Genomic DNA, 16,868 nt, shown 5'->3' with positions numbered 1-16,868 from the left:
ATGGGTTAAAGGTGTGATCTTTGCATGTTTAAAGGGTTAATAAAGTAATCAACTGGGTGTGGACCTTAATCAGTATAAAGATGCATGCTTTAACGTAATTAAGTGTTAAAAATGGAACCTTGGAAGGATATCTTCACGAAATGCAGTTTCTGCATTCTGTCGTGAAATATCTGGATATGTGCCCGAGCAATATCCGGATATGTGATATCCGGATATGGGATTTGGACATCCGGATATTAGATATCCGGATATGGAATTCTAGATATCCGGATATTGAATATCTGGATATGTCCAGTGAGATATTCAGATATTGAATATCCGGATATGGTCCCGAGGAATATCCGGATATTCTGGGATTTCGTAGAACAGTAGCTATGTTGTGTGTACAGTAGGCTATTGGGGGTTTGTAGACCCTAGATTGATGAAGTTGAACTTCTGTAATTAATGAACTAAGTCAGAATCGTTGTGATTAAGGGCTTAAGACGTAAAACGTAAGGAAAGGCGTTGTCTTTAAGTTATATGCTTGTGTTGCATTATTATTGATATAGTATTGGTCCATAACAGATTGTGAATATGCTGTGTTTGGACTTTGAGCTGTGGACTCTTGACTTTTGGAGTTAGCTTGCAAGGTAAGCTTTCGTGTCCTCGGTTTAGCCATATTGTGGTTCCACCATGTCCCATGGGGGTGTGGTTGTATGCATGCTGTGTTACATGCTTTGAATATTTGAAATGTTGTTGAGCTTTATGTGTAATGGCTTTTAATATCCATGTGTTGTTCCATCTTGACGGTAAACCTGAGTATGTAGCGCCATACAAGACGGTGATCCGGGGCGGATGCAAGTAGCGTCTTGCACTAGTGTGGGTATTTAGTGTATGTAAATCCTGCATTTCTCTGGCCAGTAGAATAGAATTGACACACATGACATGATTATCTGCTGCATTGCACTATTTTAGAACTGATGATGATAAACTGCTTTTGAACTTATATTGCACATGTAAGTGAGCTTGGGGTGGAAGATCCTTGAGGACCCCTTGTCTTACTGAGATTTCTTGTTTAGAGATCTCACCCCACGTTTGGGGAATGCTTATTTCAGGTTCTGGTAGTTTGGTGACTGATGCCTCTGGCGGCAGGAGGCCAGAGCTTAGTTGATGATATTATGTTGTTTGCTGCCATGACTGGATATGGATTCTGTTTATGTTTTCCACTATTTATGATTATGTTGTTGTTGAGACTGATGTTGGGCGTGTTACCTTATTTGAGTGAGCATGGGGATTGTCCATGACACTTTATGCTAGTGCTTTTGATTTGGAGTTGTATAAACTGTTAGATGGTCCGATCTACGTTGTTGTAGTTCCGTGACTAGAGCCACACTTTTATTATCTATGATTATGAGGTATTTCAGTTAGCTGTTTTATTGCAATTACATACATGAGATGTTTTATTAATTGATTAATAAGCAAGTTGGTAATGATAATGACATTATAATTGAAAAGAAAAAGATATTCCGCATTTTTAATTAAGCGCTGCTTAATACGATAGTATGATAACATTACCGGATATATACGGGGTGTTACATTTATGGTATCAGAGCAATGGTTCGAGGGAAAAGCCTGTATGTATTGCAATAGCTAGGATGTTTGGTTGTGTCTGTCTTGTGTGTTTACTCCGTTGAATTTTATTATGATAATGCATATGTAATTACACTGCGTGGGCCTGATCAACTCATAATTTGTGTAACTTGTGCAGAGTCATGGTAAGGTCCGGGAGAACACGAGAGACTTCTGAGGATCAATCTGATCCTATCCTGACTGCATTGGCTGAGATGCAGGCGGTTAGGTTAGCCGATCAGGAGGCCACTAGATTGGCCAACGCGGCAATGATGGATGTTGTTCGCGAGGCGAACCGGATAGCCATAGAAGAGGTTCGTGAAGCAAACCGGAGGACCACTGAGGAAGTCCTCGAGACAAACAGGATGGCGAACATGCTGATGATGAGATTCATGTTGGAGGAGATGAGAGCTGGTCCTGCTGTAGGCCATGCACCACCACCGCCACCGCCACCGCCACCGCCGCCGCCTCCACCTAGTGTTCAGGATGAGAGCCTGAGTCACATTGGCAGTGCTGCTCATGTCGCTGAGACGAAGGAGACTCTTGTAGAGCCTGCCGAGGATCGTGACGTGATAGATCGCCGGCTGAATGCTTTCAGGAAGCATAAGCCACCTGTGTTTGAGGGGTCTTTGGATCCTATTACTGCTGCTAGATGGTTGGAGTCGCTGGACAAGATATTTCGGGTCATGCAGTGTACAGATCCGCAGAAGCTGATGTTCTCGACTTACATGCTAGAGGGCGATGCCCATGAGTGGTGGACGAACACCTCTCGTGCTTTGAGATGCAGGGTCGTGTTCTGACATGACCATTCTTCGAGGAGTGTTTCTTGGGCAGATACTTTCCCTATGATGCGCAGGAGAGGAAGCATGGGGAGTTTGACAGATTGGTTCAGGGCTCGATGACTGTTGACGAGTACTTGGCCAAGTTGAATGAGCTGGTGAAGTTTGCACACTTCAGGATGGTTCCTCCTACTCCGATGTTTCTGGCTGCTAAGTTCCGTTGGGGACTTAGTGAGGTGATTGCTGAGCATTTAGCAGGAGCTGCTTCGAGAGACTTTGGTACACTGGTTCAGTAGTGTAAGGACATTGAGGATGTCTGCATAGCGAGTAAGGCCAAGAGGGCCAAGGTCGACGAGACCAAGGGGACTTTTTGTTCCACTCCTGTTTCTACGTCCTGGAAGGACAAGAGGTTTGCTGGGAAGGGCAAGGGTAAGCAGTTGGCGACTAGGTAGACGCCTGGTCAGTTCAAGAGGACTGCTTCACAGCAAGGGAGTTTTGCTAGGCATCCTTCCACTCCGAGATGTGCGGGGTGCGAAAAGAAGCATGTGGGACGTTGTGCTTCGGGGCAGTTGGTTTGTTTCCTGTGTGGCAAGGAGGGCCACTTCTCCAGAGACTGTCTGTCGTCAACGACGAGAGCTGCAGCTGTTCAGGAAGTTCCTTTGCAAATGGTTCTGATGGCTTCTACTTTGGCACCTGCAGTGCCACCTTCTGTTGGACGTGTGTACACCTTGGATAGGCAGCAGTCGGACCGCGCTCCGAGCCTTGTTAGAGGTACTGTGTCTATTGGTGGTATTGCTGTTGATGCATTGTTTGACTCCGGGGCTACGCATTCGTTTGTTGCTACCCCGATTTCTTTGGGCTTGAGTTGCCCATGTCTGTGCTTTCTCCACCATTGCGGGTGACTACCGCCACCGGAGAGATATGTGTTTCTACCACTGTTCATCGCGATGTAGCGTTTCAGTGGGATGGCCGTGAGTTCTCGGTAGATCTGATAGGATTGCCGATGGCCAACCTTGAGATTATTCTGGGCATGGATTGGTTGTCTAGAAACTGTGCACTGATTGATTGTTGTGCAAAGCGCATGGTGATGTCTCCGTGTGATTCCACAGCTATTTCCTCGCCATATATTTCATTGCTGCAGGCTAGGAAGGCCTTGAGAGCAGGGGCATTTGGTTATGTCATGTTGGGAGGTTTGGTGAGTGGGACACAGGAGGATATCACTGGCATTCCTGTGGTGGGGGAGTTCCTTGAGGTGTTTCCTGAGGAGATTCCTAAGTTTCCGCCAAAGCGGGAGATAGAGTTCTTCATTGACTTGTTGCCTGGTGTGGGGCCGATTTCTTTAGCTCCATATCGGATGTCGCCACCGGAGTTGGCTGAGCTTAAGAAGCATATTGAGGATTTTTCGGCGAAAGATTTCATTAGACCGAGTGTGTCTCCTTGGGGAGCACCGGTCATCTTTGTGAAGAAGAAAGATGGGACAATGCGATTGTGCACCGACTACAGGCAGTTGAACAAGGTGACAATCAAGAACAAGTATCCTCTTCCTTGGATTGATGATCTGTTTGATCAGCTCAGGGGTGCTTGTGTGTATTCCAAGATTGATCTCCGGTCCGGATACCATCAGATTCGGGTGAAGCCAGAGGATGTCCCTAAGACCGCGTTTCGTTCGAGATACGGTCACTTTGAGTATTTGGTGATTCCGTTCGGACTCACCAATGCGCCGGCAGTGTTCATGGATTACATGAACAGGATTTTCCAGCCGTATCTGGATCAGTTTGTGATTGTCTTCATTGATGATATTCTGATCTACTCCAAGACTGAGGAGGAGCATGTGGAGCATCTGAGGATAGTTCTGCAAGTGCTGAAGGAGAAAAAGCTTTATGCTAAGCCTTCTAAGTGTGAGTTTTGGCTCAAATCAGTCAAGTTTCTGGGCATGTGATTTCAGCAGATGGAGTTGCAGTGGATCCCAACAAGATTGAGGCCGTACTGGATTGGGAGAGGCCCAAGACAGTCACAGAGGTGAGGAGCTTCTTAGGTTTGGCAGGTTACTATCGGAGGTTCATCAAGGGTTTCTCCATGATGGTTCTCCCTTTGACTCGCCTTACCCGAAAGGAGACTCCATTTGTGTGGACTCACGAGTGTGAGGCTTACTTTCAGGAGTTGAAGGAGTGATTGACTTCTTCACCTGTGTTGATCCTTCCTGATCCTGAGGAGCAGTTTGAGCTTTACTGTGATGCTTCTGGAAAGGGGCTGGGTTGTGTGTTGATGCAGTCTGGTAGAGCTTTTGCTTTTGCTTCGAGGCAGTTGAAGCCTCATGAGGAGAACTACCCGACTCATGATTTGGAGTTGGCTGCGATTGTGTTTGCTTTCAAGATTTGGAGGCATTACCTGTTTGGCATGCAGTTTGCGGTGTTCAGTGATCACAAGAGCTTGAAGTATCTGTTTGATCAGAAAGAGATGAACATGAGGCAGAGGACATGGATGGAGTTTCTGAAGGACTACGACTTTGAGTTGAAGTACCATCCTGGCAAGGCCAATGTGGTAGCTGATGCTTTGAGTCGGAAATCCGTGAGTCTATCCAATTTGACGATGGGTGACTTCGACCTCATAGAGAAGTTTCGAGATCTGGAGGTGACCACCTTGTTTGGGGGTTCACTTCTCGAGATGGAGACTGTGAGAGTCTGGAATGAGTTTATGGAGAAGATCCAAGAGGCGCAAGTGCAGAGAGAATGTCTTGACTACGTGAAGAACCAAGACGGTGTGTCTTGGAATGAGGATGGACTTCTGTTGTTTCCGAAGCGTATTGTGATTCCTCGAGGTCCCTTGACCGAAGAGGTTATGGCGGAAGGCCATAAGGGGCAGTTTACTGTTCATCCTGGTGCCACTAAGATGTACCAAGACCTGAAGAGAAATTTCTGGTGGCCAGGAATGAAGAAGGACATAGTTGTTTATGTGTCCAAGTGTTTGATCTGCCAGAAGGTCAAGATTGAACACCAGAAGCCGTCTAGTAAACTTCAACCTCTTGAGATTCCAGAGTGGAAATGGGAGAGCATTTCCATGGACTTCATTGTGGGTTTGCCGAAGACTCAGGTTGGCTGTGACTCGATATGGGTCATTGTGGACAGATTGACAAAGTCTGCCCATTTTCTTCTAGTGAAGGTGAGCTTCACTACAGAGCAGTTGGCCAAGCTTTATGTTCGCGAGATCGCGAGGCTTCACGGGGTGCCCGAGAGTATCATTAGTGATAGGGACCCGAAGTTCACATCTCGGTTCTGGGAGGCGCTGCAGGGTGCTTTTGGTACGCAATTGAGACTGAGTACAACCTATCACCCTAAGACTGATGGACAGACTGAGCGGACTATCCAGACCTTGGAGGACATGTTGCGGGCTTGCACGTTGGAGCAGGGCTCGGCATGGGATAGGTACCTTCCATTGGTGGAGTTTTCGTATAACAACAGTTTCCATGCTAGCCTGGGCATGGCACCCTACGAGGCGCTCTACGGTAGGAGGTGTCGTACACCTACCTGCTGGTCGGAGGTTGGGGATCGTGAGTTGTTTGGCTTGGACTTTGTCCAAGATACCACCCTGCAAATCCAGATGATCAAGGAAAAGCTGAAGCAGGCGCAGAATCGTCAGAAGAGCTACTACGATGTCAAGCATCGTCCACTGGAGTTCAGTGAGGGTGAGCACGTGTTTGTGAGACTTTCACCTGTCACCGGTGTTGGACGGGCACTCGGAGTGAGGAAGCTGAGCTCGCGGTTTATTGGGCCATACACACCGTGCAAGTACCACTTGCATTCACCCCGGTACACCGTCTTGTATAGCGCTACATACTCAGGCTTTCCGTCAAGATGAAACAACACATGCATATTAAAAGCCATTACATGTAAAGTTCAATCAACATATCAAATATCCAAAAGCATGTACACAGCATGCATAAACCATACCCCCATGGGACATGGTGGAACCACAACATGGCTAAACCGAGGACACGAAAGCTTACCTTGCAAGCTAACTCCAAAAGCCAAGAGTCCACAGCTCAAAGTCCAAACACAGCAGATTCACAATCTGTTATGGACCAACAATACATCAACAACATGCACCACAAGCATACAATATTAAGACAACGCCTTTCCATACGTTTAACGTCTTAAGGCTCCATACCAAGCCATAAGTCCTTAATCACAACGATTCTGACTTAGTTTAATTAAAACAGAAGTTCAACTTCATCAATCTAGGGTCCACAAACCCCCAATAGCCTACTGTCCTCACAGCACAGCTACTGTTCTTCGAAATCCCAGAATATCCGGATATTCCTCGGGACCATATCCGGATATTCAATATCCGGATATCCAGAATCCCATATCCGGATATCTAATATCCGGATACTCAAAACCCATATCCGGATATCACATATCCGGAAATTCATCGGGCACATATCCGGATATTTTACGACAGAATGCAGAAAATGCATTTCGTGAAGATATCCTTCCAAGGTTGGGTTTTTAACGATTTAAAGCACTTAAACATGCATTTCTAGGTGTGTTCAACATTACCCAACAACAAGTTATCATCTTTAAGCCTTAACATGCATCAAGCTTTCATTTTTAAGCATTAAACTCATGATCAAAGGTTGGTACACATACCCCAGCTCAAAACAGAAGAAGAGGTTGCTCTTTGGAGCTCACAATCAGCCCCTCAAGACTGACTCAACAAGGTGCACGAAAATGGATCAACAAGCTTGGACCTTTCAACACAAAGGAAGCTTCTTGGACCTCACAATGCAAAAACAAAGGCTCTCACAAACAACCAACGCATGTCAACCTCAAAACCTCACACACAGCAGCTCTCTCAACTCAGAAAAGACCAGCAATGGAGTCCCAAAGCTAGCTCTCACCCTCACCAAGTGTCTCCCAAGTGAAAGTGTGAAGAAAAATCAAGAAAGGAAGTGTCTTGGACCCAAAATGGAGAAGAAATCCCAAGGAGTAGCCAAGCTGATCAGCCACCCTCACACACTCACGTAGAGAATGTAATATGGCCTAGGGTTTAGTGCCCACTAAGGCTTATATAGTGGTTTAACAATTAAACACACAGTATTAAATTTAATTGCTACGCTTAGCATTTTAATCCCAAACTTTGGAATCTGAAACTACACATTTTTCCAAGAATTAAAATATTTTTCTTATAATTTTCTGAGCACCTTTTCGGTACGCGTTTTTTCCAAGCCAGTACCGGTTTCTAGCACCAGTTCCCATTATCTGGACTTGAAACTCGTTTTACAAGTCCTACATATTATTCTAGTAATTAACCTGCACTTACTTTAATTTTCCGGGATACTTTTTCAGTACTCATTTATACCGACTAGCAGAACCGGTATCTGCACTTTTCTTCCGAAAAGCGACTTTCAGCATTATTACTCACTTACTATAATTATTAAAGCCTCATAATAATTATCAGGGTCAATTATGGAATCATTTTCTAATTTTGCGTAATTTATTAATTAAATACTTTAATTAACGGTGCGGGTTCTTACATCTTGCACTAGTGTGGGTATTTAGCGTATGTAAATCCTGCATTTCTCTGGCCAGTAGAATAGAATTGACACACATGACATGATTATCTGTTGCATTGCACTATCTTAGAACTGATGATGATAAACTGCTTTTGAACTTTATATTGCATATGTAAGTGAGCGTGGGGTGGAAGATCCTTGAGAACCCCTTGTCTTACTGAGATTTCTTGTTTAGAGATCTCACCCCACGTTTGGGGAATGCTTATTTCAGGTTCTGGTAGTTTGGTGACTGTTGCCTCTGGCGGCAGGAGGCCAGAGCTTAGTTGATGATATTATGTTGTTTGCTGCCATGACTGGATATGGATGCTTTTATGTTTTCCGCTATTTATGATTATGTTGTTGTTGAGACTGATGTTGGGCGTGTTGCCTTATTTGAGTGAGCATGGGGATTGTCCATGACACTTTATGTTAGTGCTTTTGATTTGGAGTTGTATAAACTGTTAGATGGTACGGTCTACGTTGTTGTAGTTCCGTGACTAGAGCCACACTTTTATTATCTATGATTATGAGGTATTTCAGTTAGCTGTTTTATTGCAATTACATACAGGCGAGGTTTTATTAATTGATTAATAAGCAAGTTGGTAATGATAATGACATCATAATTGAAAAGAAAAAGATATTCCGCAATTTTACTTAAGCGCTGCTTAATACGATAGTATGATAACATTACCGGATATATACGGGGTGTTACAAGGATCAATGCACCAAGTACTAGTTTAACTATTCTCCTTAAGTTGGAAGAAAAAATTTGTTTGTATTGTGAAAGTGATTAATTTTGGAATTCAAAACAGAATTTAAAATAAAATAATATTTAAAAACAGAAAGTTAAAAACAATTAATCTCCAATGCATGCAAGAAAAGATCAAGAACGCGAGAAAATATTGATGAAAAATTTATAAAAAGGATGTAGATAGGATGCACTTCACCTCTGATCCTCCCTTATATTCCTATATTGTATTTTATAAATAATTAATTCGTTTGTTCAGACAATTTATTATTTTCCTATAAAATAGTTGAACCCTAATGTCTTAGTGATTTCAACCCTTTAACCCAATCAGAATTCTAATGTCTTAGTAATCCCTCTTGAATTAAGCATTAAACAAATGAATTATGAGTCTGCAATTTATGTAAGCTTATGTCTAGATCATACATAAATTGTTATTCTACCCTTGTCCAGATTAAAACCCCAATATGTCTATTGTGAATTCTAACCCTCAAAGCCCTATAATTTAGTGTGATCAGTTCTAAACAAGTTATGGAAAAATTAACACAGGTAGAATAAAATAAACTAACTAATTAACTTATAAAATATCAATACAGAAAATATAAAGGATTCACATCGGGTCTGTGATCCCAACTACAAAAAGAAACTAGCCAGACATATCTGGCTTAAACAAATTAAAGAAATAAAAATTATTCATGAAAACAATAAAGAAAAAGAAGAAGAAGATGATGAAGGATCAATGGTCTTCGGTCTTCAACTCCGTCGGAATCTTGCTCTCCAACGTGAGTCTCCAAGAACTCTCTCGATTCTCTGGTCTCACAATTCTCTTCAGCCAAAGATTCTTTCTTCTGGGGTCTGAGTCTCTATTTATAGAGTTTGAGCCCTTGCTTAGAAATCTTGATCATATCTTCAATGGAATCTTCACTAGAATCTCTAATCATATCTTTGATCCAATCTTTCAAATCTTTCCCTTTTTATTTAATGGAAAACTTTCCTTGAAAATATTCAAACTAAGATTTGATAAGATCTTCAATGATTCAGAAATCCAAAGCAACTCTACTTGATAGGGGTGTTCATCAACCGATTTAAACCGCGAAAATCGAACCGAAAAACCGATAACCGAATAAACCGAAAACTGAAAAATCGAAAACAAAAAAAAATCGCAAATTTTAATTGGATTGGATCGGTTTTCGGATGGGTTGATAAAAACCGATCCAATCCAAACCGATCCAATATATTAATTATCTTCTACCTACTTGTGTCCTTTCTCCAATCATAGCCCAAAAGATCCATTAACTCATCAACTAAACCCGAGAAAAATTTTAATCACGTCTCATCAACTATAGTATTGTTTACTGTTATTTTTGTATTTCAAAAAAATATATAATTTACAAAGCCAATATATACAAAAAAATGTTATTTGCACAATAATCATGACACTAATTTTAGGATATTCAAAAAATCGAAAACCGATCCAATCCAAACCGAAAAAAATTGGATTGGATCGGGTCGGATTTGAAAAAAAATCTAAACCGAATGGATGATTACATGATCAAACCGAAGGGATTGGATCGGATGAGTTTTGATTCCAAAACCGATCCAATCCAGACCGCGAACACCCCTACTACTTGATATCTCTAATTTATCTCTTTATTGAGCTGAAATTACTGCAAAATATCTGAAATCTTATGAGAATATTATTGAGAATAAAATAACAATTAATTATAATTCACATAACTTTTAATTACTTTTAAATCAATTTCATGCTCATATTGACCCTTAATACATAGTAAATTGGAGACTCATCATCCGTCTATCTCAATTAGGAATATATATGAAACGCTTCTGAACAGAGAGATACTAATAAGGAGAGGCAAGAATTGTGGTCTATTTTATGGAAATGAAATGGCCCCCAGAAAATCAAGATTTTATTGTGGAAGATTTTGCATGGCAAATTACTAACTATGAAGAAAATAGCTCAATGGGGAGAGGCAGAGGATATTTGTCCGATCTGTAATATTGAAAGTGAATCTATCCTACATGCTTTGAGGGATTGTCATGAGGTTAAAATGGTTTGGAACAAGTTGGTTCCTTCTTGCATTGCTACTGAATTTTTCGTTGATAATCTAGAACAGTGGCTAAAGCTTAATTTAAAGGGTCGGAATGGAAATAGTGCTCCTAGTAACTGGTTATCTATGTTTTTCATCACTTGGTTATCATGGTTCTTCCATTCCTAGTTGGATGAACAGGGAGATTATTATTCGTAACCTGGTCAAAGAGATTGATGATTATTTCTCCAATCCTAATAGCCATCTGTTGGGTAGAAGAACTGTTATTATTTATATTTCCTGAATTTTTTTAGAAGATGGCTATATTAAAATAAATACTGATGGAGCCTCGCGTGGTAACCCTAGACTTGCTGTTTGTGGAGGTGTACTGCGTGACTTTAATGGTAAGTGGCTAAGTGGATTACCATTTAAGTTAGGAACATGCTCCTCTTATAAAGCTAAACTCTGGGGCATTCTACGTGGTTTAGAATTGGCATGGAATGAAGGATTTCAAAACATTAAACTTGAAAATGATTCATCTAGTGCAATCACTATGCTATCCAACCTTGGTGTAGCAGTCCGTGAGAGTCACATTTTCTCTCGAATACGGACATAGTTTAAAAGAAATCGGAGAATTAAGCTTCGTTACACTTATAGAGAGGGAAACATGTGTGCGGACTGGATCGCCAATTTCATTCTTGATAAAGAGGAGGAAGTGGATGCTGTTATTTATCGTGAACCTCCTACTGGTATTTCATTATTGTATTTAGCTGATGTTTCTTCTGTTGGTAGGGCTCGTGCCATGATAGTTCATTAATTTTTTCTTGTTTTTTCTGGGCTTCAGCCCTGTAATTTACCCAAAAAAAATGCCTTTTGCGCATTTGAGCTTAGGATGTTACTGTGATATAAAAAAAATGTTACAAGGAAATCTAACCAATTTTTTTTTAGCTATACTTTCATGTGTCTTCAAGTTCCATCTTCAATTTGAGACTTCTTGTAAACTTTTTTTCATCATCAAAATATCATTCCATGATATTTAGTGCTTGTTTGGATCCTCTCTTTTTTAAGCTAGAAGCTACTTATAAGCATAAGTTAGGCCAAACAGGTTTTGGAAAAAACTTTTATAATGAAAAACTCTTTTTTTATAAAGAAGAAAAAAGTTGAAAGCTAAAAATTCCTAGGAGAAGCTTTTTTTTAAGTTCTTATATATTTTTCTTAAATTGTGTGCTTTTTTTTAAATGAAGAGTTAGAGAGAGAGAGAGAGAGAGGGGGGTAATTTTCTAGAAATATATATAGTCTTGAGGCTGGGTTGGGCTGCAAGTCCTAAAAAGGCCTGTTCAAAGGCCAGACGTATTGGCACCTTTTGGGTGACTTAGTCAAGTAGGCATCGTGTTGCATAGTTGGGGTTGTGCAAATACGACTAATCTGTCACTGGCAATTGGGCTCTTTCCCTCGCAAACCCCATTACTCCAAACCCTTCAGGCTTCAACCCTGTATCCAGGAAATAATTAAATAAATAAAATTCAACTCTGCCACCCCTGGTCCAATAACAACGTTTTTTTTTCCCCCCTACTTTATCATTCATATCTTCAAGTTTATAAATTTGTCACACGGTTCGGAAAAGAGATGTATCAACCGTGAGCACTGAGCATGGCTTTTGTAAATTTATCACACTGTTCTGCTTGATTATTTATATCTTCAATTTTATAAATTTAGCGCTAGACTTCTTTTTTCGTAAAACCACAGATTGAGTCCATTTGAACAAATTGTTTTGTTTTAGTTTTTTGCCATATTTTAATGTCAGTTTATGACATGGCAATGAAATGGATCCCTTATCAATATATCACTTGGTATCATGCTGAATATGTTTAATTTTTGTTCAAGAATTGACATTTTCTTGCACAAAGTCAACACAATTGCACGATTTGTTAAAACGGGTATAAAGAATAGGAATTTGATAACCGGTTTAGAAAAAATATATATATTAATTCCACCTCCAAATATAATACATGAAGTCATGTACACAAGAAAATGTGATCACTATTCATGTCAGAGGAGGTTGGTTTTTGTTTTTTTTTTTGCTATGATTGCATCAATTAGGAGGGACATTATCTCCTTTCCTTGCCAGGGTCAATTTCCCTTCCATCCATCTTTTCAGCATCTTAAGTGCAGCTTTTGGTTGATCCATAGGGACCATGTGCCCAGCTCCATTTACCTGTTGTATCACAAAATTAAAGTCATCAAATGTGGAATTAAAAATGTTAGGCTCTAGAAAACACCCTTGAACACAAACCTTGAGAAAAGAGAGAGGTCCATAGCTTTTCAACAACCCTGCTTTTACACCATCAACCAAAAATTGCATTGTATGGGATGCTCCAAACTCCTTTTGTCCTGACCACTCCATGGCATGAACCCATCTTGAATTCCCTGCCAATTGAGAAGAACATAAAGAATAGAATCTAACATACAACTTTTTCAACACAAAGACCAATTTGGTTTGAAATGAATCAAGAAGGCTCACCAAGCCAATTGCATATGAGATCTTCTTCCCCAGCATACACAAGCATTCTGATTCCATCCTCAAGAAGTGAAGGGATTCCCACTTCAAGGTTTCTCATCCAATCTTGCATCATGGCATCATACACTGTTTGACTGCATGATACGTACTCCAAGTCCCCCACACCTAAAGCGTCCCTCGCACTTTGCTTGTTTAAAAGTGTCTCCAAGTTTGAAAAGTCATAACACAATTCTCCCTCACATTTCTTTCTGATGTCATAGTACTGCAATTCGATAATAAGCAAAATGCAGTAAGTTAATTAACGCGAACTACACTATTTTTCTCAAACCATGCTGAACAGAAAAAAATATAATGATAATAAATAATGTTCTTTCATGATTACTTACATTAATGTCGCCAGTAATGTCCAAGATACGAGCGAATATGTTTTCGCAAATACTTAACGCAGACACGCAGCTTTGTCCACCTTTAGAGTCTGATGAATCAAACACAGATCAATGAACATCACAAAGAGATACAACATACATTTTTAGCTAGCTCAATGAATTAACAAAGGGAAAAAAAAACTATCGTTTAAAAGGACACAACTTGTGTCTTTTTAGGTGATTTACACAAAGTATGACCGGTCATACTTTATGTAAATCTGACGTGTAAGTGAAAAAAAAAAGTAACTTTTCATAATTACACCGGTCATATTCTGTGTAAGTCATTAAAAGGACACAACTTGTATCCTTTTGAACGACACACACTAAACCCATTAACAAATAGGAAAAAAAGAAAAGAAAAGAAACTAGGGGGAAGTTGTACTGCATGCTGTTATGGCCTGCTCACACCCTGGGATAAACTGTTTGATACTTTCGTATTCAGCCTTTGAAATTAATCCCGTGTCTAATGCAAAGTCTGGGTATGCTTGGTACTGAATTCCAGGATTTGTTAACCCATTACCAATAGCAAAGCCCTGTTATTATATTGGATCAAATAAATCAATACTAGCAAGGCTAAACTAATTATCGTTTCATAGTGATGACTGATGATATAAATTATATAAGAAGTAGTATAAAGACCTTGAGGTTTATATAAATTCCTTGTTTTTCTTTATTTCCTTTGTGAACCCGAGATGCAAGAGCTGGAATATAGTGTCCTGCGTATGATTCTCCAGTAATGTAAAAATCATTCTTAACGAACTTGGGGTGCTGCTTGAAAAATGCCTGTCATTATAGTAAGATTTAGTGAATCTTATTTATATACAAGCATAAAATATATACTTCTCTATATTTTAATAAGCTTGGTTTTTCTACATTACCTGCAAGAAGTCATACAAATCATTGCTAACACCCACTTCATCATGGGGAACATCAGCAGAATCGGAAGTGTAGCTGAAACCTGTCCCAATTGGTTGGTCAACAAATAAAATATTTGATACCTACAAAATGAGAAAATACCATGTTGATGAGAATGAGAAAATAAATTTGGTGCAACAACTTGATTCTCTGAATTAACCAATGCCTTTGGTATGACAATGATAGTTACCTTATCCCAGCCGTAATCATTCCATATAAGAGACAAGTTATTGGCAATTTTGAAAGGACCATTCTCGTAAAACAAAGCTAATTCACTGCTACACCCTGGACCACCAGTCAACCATATGACAACAGGGTCATTCGTGTTGTTACGGGATTCAAAGAAAAAGTAGAACATCCTGCAAATCGTAGAAGAAAATATGGCTATTCAAATCAGGACCACATGTGAGAATGTATTTTTAAAGTCAAATTTAAATCTATTGATTTAAGGAAAATAAATAAATAGCGCCTACATTAATTAAACTTTTGCAAACAAGTAATGGCCATTTGATACAGAATTGTTGAGAATTACTCGAATGATATAACCTTGTGAAATTATATTAATATGATATATACAAATATCCTTTGACACTATTTTTATTTTCCACATGAATCTCAATCGCTTAGCACTTTGGCATTCCGGACTTCTATTTTGTCTTGATATAGAAAATCTATCTCGTCTTATTAGTTTAATGCATATTAAATTATATGTCTGATTTTTCCTATATTTGAAAGGTAAAATTTCACTTTCACTCCTCATGGTTTCGTGATATGATTTCAAACTTAATCATCACTCAACACTCGTAATTACATAAATTCATCACTTAATCCACCCTGGTTTCAAATTTTTAGTTAAAATTATTGAGTTTATAAAAATGTATCACTTAGCACTGTAATATTTATTTCTTGTATTTCTTGATTTTTATCTTATATAACTGTAATATTATCACTTACAATAATAACAAAATTAAGCACTGAATGTTAAATTAAAATTATTTAAATTTATTTATTTTGAATTTTTTTAAAAAATCAACATACATTTTATTATTTTTAAAAAATAAACATAGATTTTATTATTTTAAAAAAATCAACATAGATTTTATTATTTTTAAAAAATATCTTAAAAACAAAAAAAAACTATTTAAGACAAATTAAAGATGTATTATCATAAAAAATAATTCATTTTTAATTATTTTAATTGAAAATATTATAATAATATAAGATAAAAAAAACTAGAAAAAAATACATTTGTAAGAAGATAGGTTTTGATTCTGTTAAATAACATTTTTAACTTTTAAGATAATTCTTAAATAAATTGGTAAATTTGCAATAATTTTTGAATAAATATTTTAAAATAATCATTAATTATTTTTAAGACTTAGTTATATTTTAATTTTAAATGATACTATTATTTTCATATACAATAAAAATTAGGGAAATTAAAAACTTTTTACATGTTTGAGATAAGGGATATTATTTTTAATTAAAATAATTTTTTTAAAAAAATAAAATAAAAATAAAATTAATTATTCTTATGAATGAATATTTTTTTAAAATTTAATTTTTCTATTTTCATAAATATATTTTTAAGATAATATGCTTTCATTTGTCTTATATAATATTTTTATTTTTTATAATAATATAATAAATAATTTTTTTTAAGATAATGTTTTTAATAACTTATAAATAAATAATTTTCAAAGTTATCTGTAATATTTAATTGTACTATGATTTTAATTTAAATTGTATTATAATATGTTACTATAATAAGATATAGATTAAGGAAAATAAATAATTCATATGTAAAATATCACGTGAGGTCTAAATAATACACTTTTTTAATCACAATAAATATATATAATAGGTTGTGTGATATATTTTTGTAATCAAATCGATCTAAATAATAAATATGTAGAAGAGGGGATCAAATGATACATCATATGACCATTGGGGGTAAAATTGGTGTTTTATTTAAAAGTTGAAATGTTTTACCTAGACCTATTTAACCCTATCACATTTATTAAGAATTAAAAAAATTACTAAAATAATATTATTTTATTATTTTAAAGTATTTAAATATTATTTTATTTTATTTAAAATAAATAATATTATATAAGTTAAGTCTTATAAAAATTATGTCTCTAACGTGTTTTACTTTACTAATTAAAGATACCCATATTAGGTTTCATCCTATTGATGTAGTTCGAGCCGTGTACCTCTGGTTAGGTTACTTAACCTATGTATGTATATCCCTATTAATAACCCCTTAAAATCACAGA

General features: G+C 37.9%; 1 pseudogene; it reads right to left on the bottom strand.

The window, feature by feature from the left end:
- Positions 1 to 12,839: 12,839 nt before the first annotated feature.
- LOC133314961 (serine carboxypeptidase-like 48) lies at positions 12,840 to 14,947 on the bottom strand (annotated as a pseudogene).
- Between the last annotated feature and the right edge of the window lie 1,921 nt (positions 14,948 to 16,868).

This window comes from Gastrolobium bilobum, unplaced genomic scaffold (assembly GCF_033153095.1).
Source record: "Gastrolobium bilobum isolate Gb01-03AN ecotype WA unplaced genomic scaffold, APGP_CSIRO_Gbil_v1 utg80047, whole genome shotgun sequence".
Lineage (NCBI taxonomy): Eukaryota > Viridiplantae > Streptophyta > Magnoliopsida > Fabales > Fabaceae > Gastrolobium > Gastrolobium bilobum.
This window is presented reverse-complemented; position numbering and strand designations above follow the sequence as displayed.